Genomic DNA, 16,812 nt, shown 5'->3' on the forward strand with positions numbered 1-16,812 from the left:
TGAGCTTGAGCCTGTTGTCACCCATCCAGACCCGTACGGCTTCCAGACACCGGGACATCACTTCGACGGCCTCGTTGGGGTGGTTTGGGGTGGAAATATACAGCTGAGTGTCATCAGCGTACAGATGGTATCCCACCCCGAAACCACGGATGATCTCGCCCAGCGGCTTCATATATGTGTTGAACAGGAGAGGCGAGAGGATCGACCCCTGTGGGACCCCACAAGTAAGGGGCCTCGGGGTCGACCTCTGCTCCCCTGCCAACACACATTGCGTCCGGCCAGAGAGGTAGGAGCGGAACCACCGTAACACGGTGCCTCCGACCCCCAACCCCTCCAGACGGCGCAATAGGATACCATGGTCGATGGTATCGAAAGCCGCCGAAAGGTCTAATAGGACAAGGATGGAGGAACAACCCCCATCCTTTGCCCTCCAGAGATCATCCACCAACGCGACCAAGGCCGTCTCTGTGCTGTGACCGGGTCGGAAGCCGGACTGGCGCGGGTCTAGATAATCAGCTTCCTCCAGGTGACGCAGGAACTGCTGAGCCACCACACTCTCAACAACCTTCGCTAAAAAAGGAAGGTTGGAGACAGGATGATAATTTGCTAGCTCCTTTGGGTCCAGAGAAGGCTTCTTGAGCAGGGGTCTCACCACCGCCTCTTTCAAGGCGGCTGGTAAAAGGCCCTCACTCAGCGAAGCGTTCACCAGTCCCAGTAGCCAGCCTCGTGAGCCCTCCCAGGAATCCAGTACCAACCAGGAGTGACACGGGTCCAATAAACATGTGGTGGCTCGCAGTCGCCCGCGCAACCTGTCCAAATCTTCGGTGACAACAGGGTCAAACTCCTCCCAGCGTGGTCTCTCAAGACTAGCCTCGGACACCCCCCCTGGAGCACTGGAGTGGGTCCATCCCCTCCGGATCTGATCAATTTTACCCTGCAGGTATTCCCCAAATTCCTCTGCTCTGCCCTGCAATGGGGGATCCCGCTGCCCCTGTGACAGAAGGGAGCGGGTCACCTGAATCAGGGCGGCAGGGCGGTTCTCTGCGGACGCTATAAGGGTGGCACAATACTGACGTTTGGCCACTCTTATTGCCACAAGGTAGGTCCTTAAGTAGGCTCTTACCTGTGTTCGGTCGGATTCAGAGCGGGAGGATCTCCACTTGCTCTCTAGGCGTCTCCTGTGGCGTTTCATCGCCCTTAGCTCCCCGTTAAACCAGGGGGCCCAGGTCGATCGTTGCCATCGGAGAGGCCGCAAAGACGCAACCCGGTCCAAGGCACCGGCGGCCGCATTGTTCCACGCGGCTACCAGGTCCTCTGCCCGGGAGCGGGACAGGTCTGCAGGAGGTGGCCCAAGCTCCGCCTGGAACCTATCTGGTTCCATCAGACGCCTGGGGCGGAACCATCTGGGGCAATCTGGTTCCGCCTCCCCGCGGCGGGGAGTAGCGCCAGGGAACTCCAGCTGGAGAAGTGAGTGATCTGACCATGACAGGGGCGTGATGACTAAATTCCCTCTTCCCAGATCACTCGTCCACTGGTCGGAGACAAACACAAGATCCAGTGTGTGGCCTCTCACGTGTGTGGGGTCCCGAACTACTTGAGTCAGATCCATGGCTGTCATGGAAGCCATGAATTCCCGGGCTACCTCGGATGCCTCTCCCGTCGACGACAGATTGAAATCCCCCATCACTAATAGCTTGGGGGTTTCAACCGCCATCTCCGCGATCCGCTCGAGGAGTCCGGGCAGGGCCGTTGATGTATGGCGGGGAGCCAGGTATACTATTAACAGGCCCAACTGTCTCCCTGGGCCCCATTTCATGCCTAGAGACTCACAACCAGATATCTGCGACACAGTGAATTCTCTCGGTGCCAAATCTTCCCGGATGATTATCGCTACCCCACCGCCCCTACCTTGGGCCCGTGGCTGGTGGAATACACGGCAACCTGGAGGGCACATTTCCCCGAGGGGCAACCCCCCCTCCGGGCCCAACCAGGTTTCCGTTATTCCTGCGAGGTCCGGCTCCCCCTCTGTGATCAAGTCAATGTATGGGGCAGGATACGATCCCGCAAATAGCTAGGTCCTGTGCCATGGAGCGCTTTAAAGATAGTGATCAACACCTTGAAACGCACCCGAAAGACTATAGGGAGCCAGTGCAGCTCGCGCAGGAGAGGTGTCACATGGGAGTACCTCGTACTAGCCATCACTGCCCGCGCGGCCGCATTCTGGACCAACTGCAGTCCTCGGGTGCATCTCAAGGGAAGCCCCATGTAAAGAGCATTACAGTAATCCAGACGAGACGTCACCAGCGCATGAGTGACTGTGCGAAGGGCATTCCGGTCCAATAGGGGGCGCAATTGGCGCACCAGGCGAACCTGGTGGAACGCCCCCCTTGCCACGGCTACCACATGGTCATCCAGAGACAGCCGGGCATCTAGGAGGACGCCCAAATTGCGCGCCCGCTCCACGGGGGCCAGTTGGTCGCCCCCAATGGCCAGCGATGGAGTCAGCTGGTTGAACCGTGAGGCCGGTAGCCACAGCCACTCCATCTTGGAGGGGTTGAGTTTAAGTCTGTTGTCTCCCATCCAGACCCGTACGGCTTCCAAACACCGGGACATCACGTCAACGGCCTCGTTGGGGTGGTTCGGGGTGGAAATGTACAGCTGAGTATCGTCAGCGTACAGATGGTATCCCACCCCAAAGCCACGGATGATCTCACCCAGCGGTTTCATATATGTGTTGAATAGGAGAGGCGAGAGGACCGACCCCTGTGGCACCCCACAAGTGAGTGGCCTCAGGGTCGACCTCTGCTCCCCTGCCAACACACATTGCGTCCGGTCAGAGAGGTAGGAGCAGAACCACCGTAAAACGGTGCCCCTTACCCCCAGCCCCTCCAGCCGGCGCAATAGGATACCATGGTCGATGGTATCGAAAGCTGCTGAGAGGTCTAACAGAACCAGGATAGAGGAACAGCCCCTATCCTTGGCTCTCCAGAGATCATCGACCAACGCGACCAAGGCCGTCTCCGTGCTGTGCCCGGGTCGGAAGCCGGACTGGCGCGGGTCTAGATAGTCAGTTTCCTCCAGGTGGTGTGGGAACTGCGTGGCCACCACACTCTCTACAACCTTCGCTAAAAAGGGAAGGTTGGAGACCGGACGATAATTAGCTAGCTCAGTTGGGTCCAGCAAAGGCTTCTTGAGTAAGGGCCTCACAACCGCCTCTTTCAAGGCGGCTGGTAGGAACCCCTCACTCAACGACGCGTTCACCATTCCCAAGAGCCAGCCTCGTGTGACCTCCCAGGATGCCAGTACAAGCCAGGAGGGACATGGGTCCAATAAACATGTGGTGGCTCGCAGTCGCCCACGCAACCTGTCCAAATCATCGGAGGCAACAGAGTCAAACTCCTCCCAAGATGGTCTCTCAAGACTGGCCTCTGACGTCTCCCCTGGATCACTGAAGGAGACCCATTCCCTCCGGATCTGAGCGATTTTATCCTGCAGATATTCCCCAAATTCCTCTGCCCTGCCCTGCAAAGGGGCTTCCCGCGGCCTCTGTGATAGAAGAGAGCGGGTCACCCGAAACAGGGCGGCAGGGCGGTTGTCTGCGGATGCAATGAGAGCGGCACAATATCGACGTTTGGCCACCCTCAATGCCACAAGGTATGTCCTTAAGTAGGCTCTTACCTGTGTTCGGTCAGATTCGGAACGAGAGGATCTCCATCTGCTCTCTAGGCGTCTCTTATGGCGTTTCATCACCCTCAGCTCCTCGGTAAACCAAGGGGCCAGGGTGGTTCTTTGCCGTAGGAGAGGCCGCAGAGGCGCAACCCGGTCTAGGGCCCTGGCGGCCGCACTATTCCATGCGGCCACCAGGTCATCCGTCCGGGAGCGGGTCAGGTCCACAGGAAGTGGCCCAAGCTCCGTCTGGAACCTATCCGGTTCCATCAGGCGCCTGGGGCGGAACCATCTAGGACATTCTGGTTCCGCCTCCCTGCGGTGGGGGGTAGTACCAGGGAAGTCAAGCCGGAGAAGTGAGTGATCTGACCATGACAGGGGTGTGATGGCTATGTCCCCTATTCCCAGATCACTCGCCCACTGGCCAGAGACAAAAACAAGATCCAGTGTGTGACCTCCCTCGTGCGTGGGGCCCTGAATTAATTGAGTCAGGTCCATGGCTGTCATGGAAGCCATGAACTCCCGAACCACCTCGGATGCTTCTCCCATCGACGGCAAGTTGAAATCTCCCATAACTAACAGTCTGGGGGTCTCTACTGCCATCTCTGCGATCAGCTCCAGGAGTTCGGGCAGGGCCGCTGATGTATAGCGAGGAGCCAAGTATACAATCAGCAGGCCCAACTGTCTCCCTGGGCCCCACCTCACACTCAGAGACTCACACCCGGATGTCTGTGGCACAGTGAACTCTCTCGGTTCCAGACTGTGGAAGTATCCAGATTGTGATAGTAACGCACGAAATCTATTTGTAACCAATCGACATGCTTTTTACAAGATGTAATGAAGAATGATTCTTTTTTTGTGTTTTTGTTTAATTAAAACAATAAAAAAAATTCAAAGAAAAAAGAAAAAGAAACTACCTCATGGGAAATGTAGTTCCATGACATGTGATCACATCTCTGCATACGATTGGCCTCTGGGGCATTTTACCCAGATGCAAAGTTTATAGCCAGGCAGTTTAAATACCTTTGTGAACCGGAATAGTAGCGTTCTACATCTCCGCTCAGCATGTGGATAAATTCATCATCTTTTTACACTACGTGATGGTACAGATCTTGGAAAGTCTGCCTAGCCAAAGTCTATCCTGCTACACGCCCAGAAGAAGCTGTGAAGGTGTATGTAATCCTAGACATGCAAAGCAATAAGTTGCTAGCAAGGTCAGCATTCTTTGATCTCTTTGACATCCAAAGCGAACAGACAGAATTCACTATATCAACGTGCACTGGATCCCAGTGCACGATGGGGAGGAAAGTCGATGGACTCTGCATAGAGGCATTAGATGGGAGTGTGCAGTTCCCACTGCCATCAATAATAGAGTGGGATGATCTACCAGATGATCGCAGTCAGATTGCGACACCAGAGTTAGCAAACGCCATACCCCACCTCAGACATATGGCTAATCACTTTACTGCCATGGATTCCGAAGCCGAAATCATGCTCTTGCTGGGAGCAGACGCCTCTGCAGCTTTCGTTCCGCAGGCAGTGGTCGAGGGCCCAATGGATGCCCCATTCGCCCAGAAGACAAGACTCGGTTGGGTCATCTTTGGAACAGTGTGTGTCGATCGGCTGCAGGTCTCAACACAGGTGAATGTCTTCACAACTTCCACTCTCAGTAATGGGAGAAGATCTCACTTGAAACCATGCCAAGAACATTTCACGACCTCATCGATCAAGCCAGTTTTAGGAGCAACAGGGTTCCAGACCAGCAAAGAAGACAATGACTTGGCCTTGTTGATAGAGGACAAAGAATTTCTGAGGCTCATGGACAAGGAGTTCAACAGGACGCTACCAAGAGTTGGGTGGCTCCACTACCCTTTCACATACCAAGGCAACGGCTTCCAAACAACCATGAGCAAGCGCTCTCTCGCCTCTTCAGTCTGAGACGACTCATGAATAAGAAATGAAATGAAAGCTCATTTAGTAGAGTTCATGAACAAGATGGTCCAGAATGGACACACAGAACTTGCTCCACCTCTGAATAATGGTGAATAATGCTAGTACCTGCCATTCTTTGGAGTGTACCACTCACAGAAGCCAGGTCAGAAGCCAGGTAGTCTTCGATGACAGCACGCAATTCCAAGGCCTCTCTCTGAACAAAGTCCTGCTCACAGGGCCTGACCTCACCAACAGTCTGCTTGGCGTGCTCATCCGCTTCAGGAAGGAAGCCGTAGCCATCATGGCCGACATCCAGCAGATGTTTTACTCATTCCTTGTCAGGGAAGACCATCGAAACTACTTGCGATTCCTGTGGTTCAGTGACGAACAACACGAACAGCAAATAATGGAGTACAGAATACGAGTGCACGGTTTTGGAAATGGCTCTTCCCCAGCAATTGCTAACTATGGCCTGCAACACACTGCTCGTGTGGGTGGAGCCCAATACGGTGCAGATGCCAGACGGTTTGTGGAATGGAACTTCTATGTTGACGATGGCCTAAAATCCATGCCCACCCCAGCAGAGGCCACAGACCTATTAAAGAGGACACGCCAGATGCTAAGTTCATCCAACCTTAAGCTGCATAAAATCGCATCCAACAGTGAGGAAGTGCTAGCAGCCTTCAATCCTGAAGACCATGCTAAGGGATTGCAGGAACTTGACTTCGGCACAGATACCCCCTTTATTCAATGCAGTCTCGGTCTTTGTTGGGACTTGAAGAAGGACATCTTCACCTTCAAATCCCCAGCTCAGAAGACCGCTTTCACGAGAAGAGCCCCGAGTCCCTTTGGGGAGAGGTGGCGGTATAAAAATCTAAATAAAAGTAAAGTAAAAGTAAAGTAAAGAGGAGTCTTGTCAACAGTGAACAGCCTGTTTGACCCCCTGTTGTTTGCTGTACCTGTAACAATCCAGGGGAGGCTCCTACTGTGCACACTCTCCCAAAACACCAAAGATTGGGACAAGCCGCTTCCGCCCGAGCAGAAGCAAGAGTGGGAGACATGACGAGACTCCCTGAGTTGTCTACAAAGTGCTCAGGTACAGCGCATGTACGTTCCCATCTCACCCACAGCTGCAAGGAAGAAAGAACTACATATCTTCTCAGATGCATCAACAAAGGCAATAGCAGCCGTAGGATACATCAAAGTCTACGGTGGGGAGAATGATGTTCACGTCGGTTTCGTCATGGGAAAGGCGAAACTAGCACCACAACAAGGTCACACCGTGCCAAGGTTGGAACTCTGTGGTGCTGTGCTGTCTGTAGAGCTTGCAGACCTGATAACAAAGGCGATGGACCTTGAGCTGCAAGCCACCACCTTCTACACAGACAGTAAGGTGGTGCTAGGCTACATTCATAATCGAAATAGGCGCTTCTATGTTTACGTCAGTAATAGAGTAGACAGGATCAGAAAATCCTCTAACCCAGAGCAATGGAGGTATGTTCCGACTGATCAGAACCCAGCTGACCATGCCATGCGCTCTATCCTTGCATCTCGTTTGGCAGAATCAACCTGGTGGAAGGGCCCAGAGTTCCTGGTTTGCCCAGACACCCCGATGTCACAGATATCAGAACAATATGAGCTTCAAGACCCATATAGTGATGCCGACGTACGACCGGAGGTACCCAACAAGTCTCCCAGACAGGACAAAAGGCCCACAGTGCTGGCCACATGTTTGTCGACAACAATAACGGAGACAAGAAAACTGCTCCCTAACTGCCCCTTTGCCTTATCTCGCTTTGAACGCTTCTCCAGATGGAGATCTCTCGTATCAGGGGTGGCGGTGATCGTCCGTTTCCTGCATCACAAGACAGGCTCCCCAGTCCACCACACCCAAGCAGAGAGATCCATTCTGCGTAGTGTGCAAAGAGATGCGTACCCAGCAGAATTTGAGTGTCTACAGGCTAAAAAGCCTCTCCTGAAATCCAGCTCACTTCTAAAACTGAGTCCATTTCTTGACTGCCATGGCTTACTGCGGGTAGGAGGGCGTTTAGATAAGGCTGAAATAACTTCTAATCTCAAGCATCCTATCATCCTTCCTGCCTGCCAACATGTGTCAAAACTGCTGGTCCAGTACCATCACAAGAACGTCCAACATCAGGGCAGACACTTCACAGAAGGAGCCATTAGGGCTGCCGGACTCTGGATCGTAGGTGCCAAGAGGCTCGTTGCTACTGTCTTACACAAGTGTCTGCACTGTCGCAAGCAACGAGATGTGACACCATGTCAGCTGATGGCCGACCTGCTGCCCGAACGTCTTAGTACTGAACCTCCTTTCACCAACGTAGGTGCAGACGTTTTTGGCCCCTGGTCCGTGTCTGCCCGTCGGACCAGAGGAGGGCAAGTTAACAACAAATGCTGGGCAGTACTTTTCACATGCCTCAGCATTCGAGCCGTCCAGATCGAAGTCATTGAAGCCATGGACAGTTCCTGCTTCATCAACACCTTAAGGCGGTTTCTGGCGCATAGAGGACCGGTCAAGGAGTTTAGATCTGACCGTGGCACAAACTTCGTAGGGGCCTGCAAGGAATTGAAGATAGGTAAAAACGATCGCCTAGACCCAGCAATCGAGGGCTACCTGAAGGCCCGTGATTGTGTATGGACATTCAATCCTCCCCATGCATCCCATATGGGAGGAGCTTGGGAGCGACTGATAGGCATAGCCCGCAGAATTCTGAACTCAATGTTGGCAAAGACACCTACACTAACACACAAGATTCTTACCACCCTCATGGCAGAGGTGGCAGCTATTATCAACTCTCGACCTTTGGGACCAGTTTTTACGGATCCTGAAAACCCAATTATTCTCACCCCAGCCACCTTGCTGACCCAGAAGACAGGCAACTGGCCACCACCAGCAGGGAATTTTGTTCCCAAGGACATGTATAAACAACAATGGAGACAAGTACAACTGCTTGCCAACACATTCTGGAAGCGCTGGAAGCAGGAATACTTACCCTCCCTGCAAGATCGCCACAAGTGGCAGCGCAAACAGCCCAACCTTGAAGAAGGAGACCTTGTCTTGCTGAAAGACAAGGACGCGCCTCGGAACTCATGGCCAATAGGACTTGTGCACCAAGTCCTACCCAGTAATGATGGACTAGTTCGCCAGGCGAAAGTTCAAGCTGTGAAACCACTGGAGTCAGGTCACGACCAGCAGACTTCCACCAAGAAGCTCTACACCAGACCAATCAGTGACCTAGTACTGCTGTTATGAAAGACTGAACTAGAAGATTGAACCTCAAGCTTTGCATGCTTTGTGTTTACATCATTGTTTGCACTGTTTGATGCTATGCCTTTGTGTAACTCAGTTAATTAGTTAGCTAGGTGTGCATGTCGATGTTGTGCTTCTGTTATCTTAGTTAGTTAGATAGTCAAGTTGGCATTGTTTTATGCCATGCCTTTGTTTGCCTTTAGTTAAAAGTTAGTTGATAGTGGAATTTATAATTCCAGGTGGGGAGTGTGCTGCCCCAGCAGTATATAGCTAGTGTAGGAATTAAGAACTGTCTCCTTTAAGAAACTACCTCATGGGAAATGTAGGCAGAGACTGCCTTATGGGAAATGTAGTTCCATGACATGTGATCACATCTCTGCATATGATTGGCCTCTGGGGCATTTTACCCAGATGCAAAGTTTATAGCCGGGCAGTTTAAATACCTTTGTGAACTGGAATAGTAACATTCTACATCTCCACTCAGCATGGGGATAAATTCATCATCTTTTTACACTACGTGATGGGACAGATCTTGGAAAGTCAGAAGTATCTTAACACTGAACTGTAAGTTTTGCTATTAAGAATGCCTGATAATAAACTTGATCTGAAAGAGATTCCTAACCGTGGAGTTAACTGCATGCCCCGAGCAAGCCTACAACGCTTGAGGCAGAACGACTATACTTGTCCATGGAGGCTCTATCAAAGATTGCCAAATGTTACTTTATCCTCCCCCCCCCCCTTTCACCCTGATTAGATGCCATGTTAAAGAGGGAAATGTAACACAATAAACTTGACACATCTCAGTATTTTAAGAGATAAAGCACACAGATTTCACTTATCAGCAGTGAGCCATGTCTGGAATGCCTGTTGTGTCAGGCAGATGATATACAAATCACTTTTGGGGGTAGCATAACATGAAAACAAGAGGATAGCTAGGAAGACAAAAAATTTCCTCCCCCTTTCCAGAGCAGAAAACAGGAGGAAAATTGCCATAACATTTTCCTGCAAAATTAAATGTAGGGCTTCTCCCCTGTTGTAACCTCTACTAGGGAAAGCAGGTTGCAAACAGCTGCCTAGGTGGGGCCAACAGTTTTTCTTTGGCAACAGATGCAGACATGGTTTCCCAATGCCTCCCTCCTAGGGCTGAAGGGGAAAAAATAACCAGCCCAAAATCACCCAGTCTTCCCTCATGGCCAAAGCAGGATTTGAATTCACAGTTCTCCAGCTTTGTAGCCTGTGGCCATAAACATGAGACCAAATTGGTTCTCTATAAAGGTTTCCCTCCACTTCCCCCTCGACTCCGAGGAAAAGGAAAACAATTTGAGCAAACAGAGTATATAGTAATTAATCATCTCTTTGCAGTAGGAAGGAGTTCCAAAAACACATGCTGTAAATCAAATTTCTGTAAAGTACCCTAACGATGCCTGCTTCATAATAAGCGACCGGATATTGTAATACAAAAAGCAGTGATTTATTAACAGCTTCATTAGGCATTCCTCATTAGGCATTTCTTATTCGCAGCCATCTTTTTTGCTTTCTTTATCTGCTTCTGAACTTTTCCTGTGTTCCTGTCCTCCCTTCAGTCTGTGTCATAAATCATGTTATCCAATAGTTTCATTCATCTCAACCCAGCTACTGTAATCCGAGATCCAGCTCCGCCGACGCTCTGCATGGAATGTCAACACAGAGAGTTGACAATTTCATAGGATTGTACCTTTGACAACAATGCCCTGCAATGCATTATCTATATATATAAAAGTGAAATACCACTCATGCAGCATCATGAAATCTCCAGAACAGTAAAACCTACAAAGTTCAAATTGCCATGTATGTTCCTCTTGGCTTCTAGGTGCTCACTAAGAAAGGAGTTTTCAAAATGACCATCAGAGCTTTAGTATTTCCTATATTATTATTATACAATTGTATCACAGCGGCCAGTTGTTTCACCGGATTTGGCATTGATTACTACTCGGGCCCCATCCAGGGGCCTAGGACGTCGTAACGTATTTTCGTAATATACGTGCAAATCCAAGCAGTGCAGCTTTTTGCATTTGACTGGTGGTAATTTTGTCAAGTTTTAACTGTTTTACATGTAATTCCAGTGCTTTTGGAATAGCACCCAGTGTGCCGATTACCACTGGAATTACCACTGCTGGTTTGTGCCATAATCGTTGAATTTCAATTTTTAGGTCCTGGTATTTTGCGATTTTTTCATGTTCCTTCTCGTCGACCCTGCTATCACCTGGTATTGCGATGTCTATGATTGTAACCTTATTTTTCTCAACCAGTGTGATGTCTGGTGTGTTATGTGCCAGTATTTTGTCCGTTTGTATACGAAAATCCCATAGGATCTTGACCATCTGATTTTCGGTGACTTTTTCAGGCTTATCTTCCCACCAGTTTGTTGTTGTTTTAATATTAGAATTTTGGCACAAATTCCAGTGGATCATTTGTGCTACTGAATTGTGCCACAATTTATAATCAGTCTGCGCGATTTTTTTACAGCAGCTGAGTATGTGGTCAACAGTTTCATCAACTTCTTTGCAGAGTCTGCATTTGGCCTTAATTTGATTTTGGCCTTAATGGCATTTGTTCGGATAGCTTGTTCTTGCGCAGCCAGGATTGGTGACTCTGTTTCTTTCTTTAATGTACCTGTTGTTAACCATAACCAAGTTTTTTCACTGTCCACTTTATCTTTTATTTTTTCCAGAAATTGACCATGCAATGCTTTGTTCTGCCAACTCTCCATTCTTGATTTTATCACATCTTTTCTGTATTCGTGTTTCGTCTGTTGGGCCTTCAGTAGATTTTTGTTCTTTACTTCGATTAATAGATGTTCTTGACTTTCTTTTAGATAATCAGCCAGTGCATGTTTTTCTTCTTCAACTATTTGCTTCACTTGTAATAATCCTCTGCCACCTGATTTTCGGGGCAGGTATAATCTATCAGTGTCACCGCGTGGATGTAAACTGTAGTGCATTGTCATTAGTTTCCTGGTTTTTCGGTCCAAAATGTCCAAATCAGCTTGTGTCCAGTTAACTATACCAGCTGTGTATCTTATAACTGGTATTGCCCAAGTATTTATGGCCTTGATTGTATTTCCACCATTTAATTTAGATTTCAAAATTTTCCTAACTCTGTTGGTGTACTCTCTCCTGACAATAGTTTTTACTTCTCCATGTTTGATGTTATCCAACTGCAGCATGGCTAAGTATTTGTAGGCTTCATTTTCGTTGCATTTAATTAGTTGGCCATTGGGCATTTCAATTCCCTCACACGCAGTGATTTTGCCCCTTTTTATGGATACAGTGGCACATTTTTCATGCCAAACTGCATTGAAATATCGGTGCTGAATACTCGGACTGTGTTTGTCAGTGATTGGATTTCTATTTCTAATTTACCATAGAGTTTCAAATCATCCATATATAATAAATGCGAAATTTTTTCAGCTTCTTTGGCTGCTTGGTAGCCTAATTTCATTTTTTTTAAGATTACTGATAGCGGGATCATCGCGATGATGAAGAGAAGAGGTGAAAGTGAATCACCCTGGAAAATTCCTCGCTTGATATTGACCATTCCATAGTTGTCATTCCCTACTGCCAACTCAGTTCTCCATTGTTTCATCGCCTTTTCAGTGAAGGATGTAATATTTTTGCTAATGCCAGTTGTTTCTAAGCATTTTATGATCCAACTATGTGGTAATGAGTCGAATGCCTTTTTATAATCAATCCAGACCATATTCAAGTTCATTTTTCTTTTCTTACAATTTTCTAATATCATTTTATCAATCAGGAGCTGATGATATTATTATTATTATTATTATTATTATTATTATTATTATTATTATTATTATTATTATTATTATTATTATTATTTCGTGGTTAATCTTTGGTGAGATTCACAGCCTTTGGGGCTGGTTGGTAGCTCAACAGCTTGAGTCCTAACCAAGGACCTAGGAACTGTTAAGGTAACATCGAAGGATATAAGCTGTTCCAAGTAGGGCGGTTTTTTGTAGAATCAGAATGTTCAAATCTGATAAATTTAAAATTTCCAAATAACGAGGTAGTCCTTTAGGTATTGCTCCAAGGGCTCCAATTACAATCGGGACAACACACGATTTCTTTTTCCACAGTCGCTCAACTTCAATTTGCAAGTCCCGGTACTTTGTGATTTTTTCTTGCTGTTTTTCTTCAATTCGTGCATCTCCAGGAATTGCATTGTCAATGAACCATACTTTTTTCTTTTCAACTATTGTTATGTCAGGTGTGTTGTGGCCCAAGTGCCTGTCAGTCTGGATTCTGAAGTCCCACAAGATCTTGACTTTCTCATTCTCTAAAACCTTCTCAACCTGATGGTCTCAGTGGTTTTTGCTGTACTCAAATCCAAACTTTTGGCACAATTTCCAGTGAATGATCTTAGCAACGCGGTCATGGCGTTGTAGGTAGTCAGTTTGTGAAATTTTGCTGCACCCACTGATCATGTGGTCGACTGTCTCGTCTTTATCATTACAGAGGCGACATTTGCTGTTGGTGGTAACATGTTGAATTTTTGCCTTCATGTAGTTTGTGGCTAAGGCTTGTTCTTGAGCTGCCAAAATAAAGCCTTCTGTTTCCCTTTTCAATGCTCCTGATCTTAACCAGTTCCAAGTTAGCTTTTGGTCAGGTTTGCCTTCAATACTTTTCACGTATTGGCTATGCATAGCTTTGGTTTTCCAATTTTCAGTTCGCTTCTCAATTACCGTATTTTTCGCCCTATAAGACGCACTTTTTTACTCCCAAAAAGAGGGTGAAAATCTGAGTGCGTCTTATAAGCCGAATGTAGCCACCTGGGTCCACTGTTCCCTCTAAGGTGCGCGGCAACAAAACACCGCGCAGCAGTTTCCAACTGGCTGGGGAGGTCCTTTGCAGATGGCTAGAACTGGCCGCCCGCAAAGGACCTCCCCGGACTTGTTTTGGTGAGCGCGGGGTGACTGACTCAAGTTCAGCAAAGCAAGCCCGGGGAGGTCCTTTGTGGGCGGCCAATCCTAGCTGCTTGCGCCCGGCGCTGCGGCTAAAATAAACTTTCAAAGCCCCTGCCGCTACTGGAATATCTGCTGCCGCCTCCTCCTCCTCTAACAGCACCACATTTGCTGCCCGACGCTGCGGCAGATTTCCTGACAGTGAGAAGTGAAGCCGCCAAAGCTCCCGCCAAAGCTCCCGACAACGACGAGCCCCTGCCAGAATAACAGCTGCCTCCTCCTCCTCCTCCACCACCACATTTGGAGTGAAGCCGCCAAAGCTCCCGCTGGTGCCCCCACCCATGGCAGCGGCGGTGGCGCGTCCCCCTCCACTCGGAGCATCTGAGTTGGGCACCGCGTTACCCTGCTGCCCCCTCCTCCTCCGCCGTGCTTTTGAGAAGCCATGAGGCTTTTTTCCCCCTGCTGGCCTCCACCGCCTTCCCGCCCGTGGCAGCGGCAGCAGCGCCTCCCCCTCTGTTCGGAGCATCTGAGCTGAGCCCCGTTACCCCTGCCCCCTCCTCCTCTGCTGTGCTTTTGAGAAGCCATGAGGCTTTTTTCCCCCTGCTGCCCTCCACCGTCTTCCCGCCCGTGGCAGCGGCAGCAGCGCCTCCCCCTCTGTTCGGAGCATCTGAGCTGAGCCCCGTTACCCCTGCCCCCTCCTCCTCTGCTGTGCTTTTGAGGAGCCATGAGCCGCGGGAGCCAGTAGGAAGGCGGCGGAGGGCAGCAGGAGGAAAAAAAGCCTCATGGCTTCTCAAAAGCACGGCGGAGGAGGAGGGGGCAGCTGTCAGGTTTGAAGACCCTGGGTTTTTTTTTTAAGGGTTAAGGGTGCAAGGGTCTTGCAACTTGACAGCTTTAAGACTTGCATGTTTCAATGCCAGAGTTCCTGAGCCAACGTGACTGGAGGAGGAACTCTGGGAGTTGAAGTCCACAAGTCTTCAAGCTGTCAGGTTTGAAGACCCTGGGTTGTTGTTTTTTTTCTAAAGGGTTAAGGGTGCAAGGGTCTTGTAACTTGACAGCTTTAAGACTTGCATGCTTCAATGCCAGAGTTCCTGAGCCAACATGACTGGAGGAGGAATTCTGGGAGTTGAAGTCCACAAGTCTTAAAGCTGTCAGGTTTGAAGACCCCTGGGTTTTTTTCTTCTAAAGGGTTAGGGGTGCAAGGGTCTTGCAACTTGACAGCTTTAAGACTTGCATGCTTCAATGCCAGAGTTCCTGAGCCAACATGACTGGAGAAGGAATTCTGGGAGTTGAAGTCCACAAGTCTTAAAGCTGTCAGGTTTGAAGACCCCTGGGTTTTTTTTTTTTCTAAAGGGTTAGGGGTGCAAGGGTCTTGCAACTTGACAGCTTTAAGACTTGCATGCTTCAATGCCAGAGTTCCTGAGCCAACATGACTGGAGGAGGAATTCTGGGAGTTGAAGTCCACAAGTCTTAAAGCTGTCAGGTTTGAAGACCCCTGGGTTTTTTTTTCTAAAGGGTTAGGGGTGCAAGGGTCTTGCAACTTGACAGCTTTAAGACTTGCATGCTTCAATGCCAGAGTTCCTGAGCCAACATGACTGGAGGAGGAATTCTGGGAGTTGAAGTCCACAAGTCTTAAAGCTGTCAGGTTTGAAGACCCCTGGGGTTTTTTTTTCTAAAGAGTTAGGGGTGCAAGGGTCTTGCAACTTGACAGCTTTAAGACTTGCATGCTTCAATGCCAGAGTTCCTGAGCCAACATGACTGGAGGAGGAATTCTGGGAGTTGAAGTCCACAAGTCTTAAAGCTGTCAGGTTTGAAGACCCCTGGGTTTTTTTCTTCTAAAGGGTTAGGGGTGCAAGGGTCTTGCAACTTGATAGCTTTAAGACTTGCATGCTTCAATGCCAGAGTTCCTGAGCCAACATGACTGGAGAAGGAATTCTGGGAGTTGAAGTCCACAAGTCTTAAAGCTGTCAGGTTTGAAGACCCCTGGGTTTTTTTTTTCTAAAGGGTTAGGGGTGCAAGGGTCTTGCAACTTGACAGCTTTAAGACTTGCATGCTTCAATGCCAGAGTTCCTGAGCCAACATGACTGGAAGAGGAATTCTGGGAGTTGAAGTCCACAAGTCTTAAAGCTGTCAGGTTTGAAGACCCCTGGGGTTTTTTTTTCTAAAGGGTTAGGGGTGCAAGGGTCTTGCAACTTGACAGCTTTAAGACTTGCATGCTTCAATGCCAGAGTTCCTGAGCCAACATGACTGGAGGAGGAATTCTGGGAGTTGAAGTCCACAAGTCTTAAAGCTGTCAGGTTTGAAGACCCCTGGGGTTTTTTTTTCTAAAGAGTTAGGGGTGCAAGGGTCTTGCAACTTGACAGCTTTAAGACTTGCATGCTTCAATGCCAGAGTTCCTGAGACAACATGACTGGAGGAGGAATTCTGGGAGTTGAAGTCCACAAGTCTTAAAGCTGTCAGGTTTGAAGACCCCTGGGGTTTTTTTTTCTAAAGGGTTAGGGGTGCAAGGGTCTTGCAACTTGACAGCTTTAAGACTTGCATGCTTCAATGCCAGAGTTCCTGACCCAACATTTTGGTTTCTAAGCAGGAGCGTTGTTAAGTGATACTATATAACACTTTTAATTAAGGGGGTACCTTGAATAAACATAACTTTGAGTTTCAAATAATCCTGATTTTGTTGTTGTCTTAGGTGACACCTGTGAAAAAAATTCAGGTGCTGCTCAGGCATAAAAATGTGCCGCTCAAATACTATACTTTTCTGCTCACACTGAAAAAAAATTAGAGGGAACATTGCCTGGGTCATCTAAAAATGGGGGACATAAAATTGTTCTTAAACTGCTGTTAACTTTATACAGTTGATATAAAATATTTTACTACAGTATTCGGTTCAGAATCTTTTTTTTCTAGATTTTCCTCCTTTAAAATTGGGTGCGTCTTATATTCCGGAGCGTCTTATAGGGCGAAAAATACGGTACTTCTTTCTTATATT

This window comes from Natrix helvetica, assembly GCF_964273705.1.
Source record: "Natrix helvetica genome assembly, chromosome: W".
NCBI classification, from domain to species: Eukaryota; Metazoa; Chordata; class Lepidosauria; order Squamata; family Natricidae; genus Natrix; species Natrix helvetica.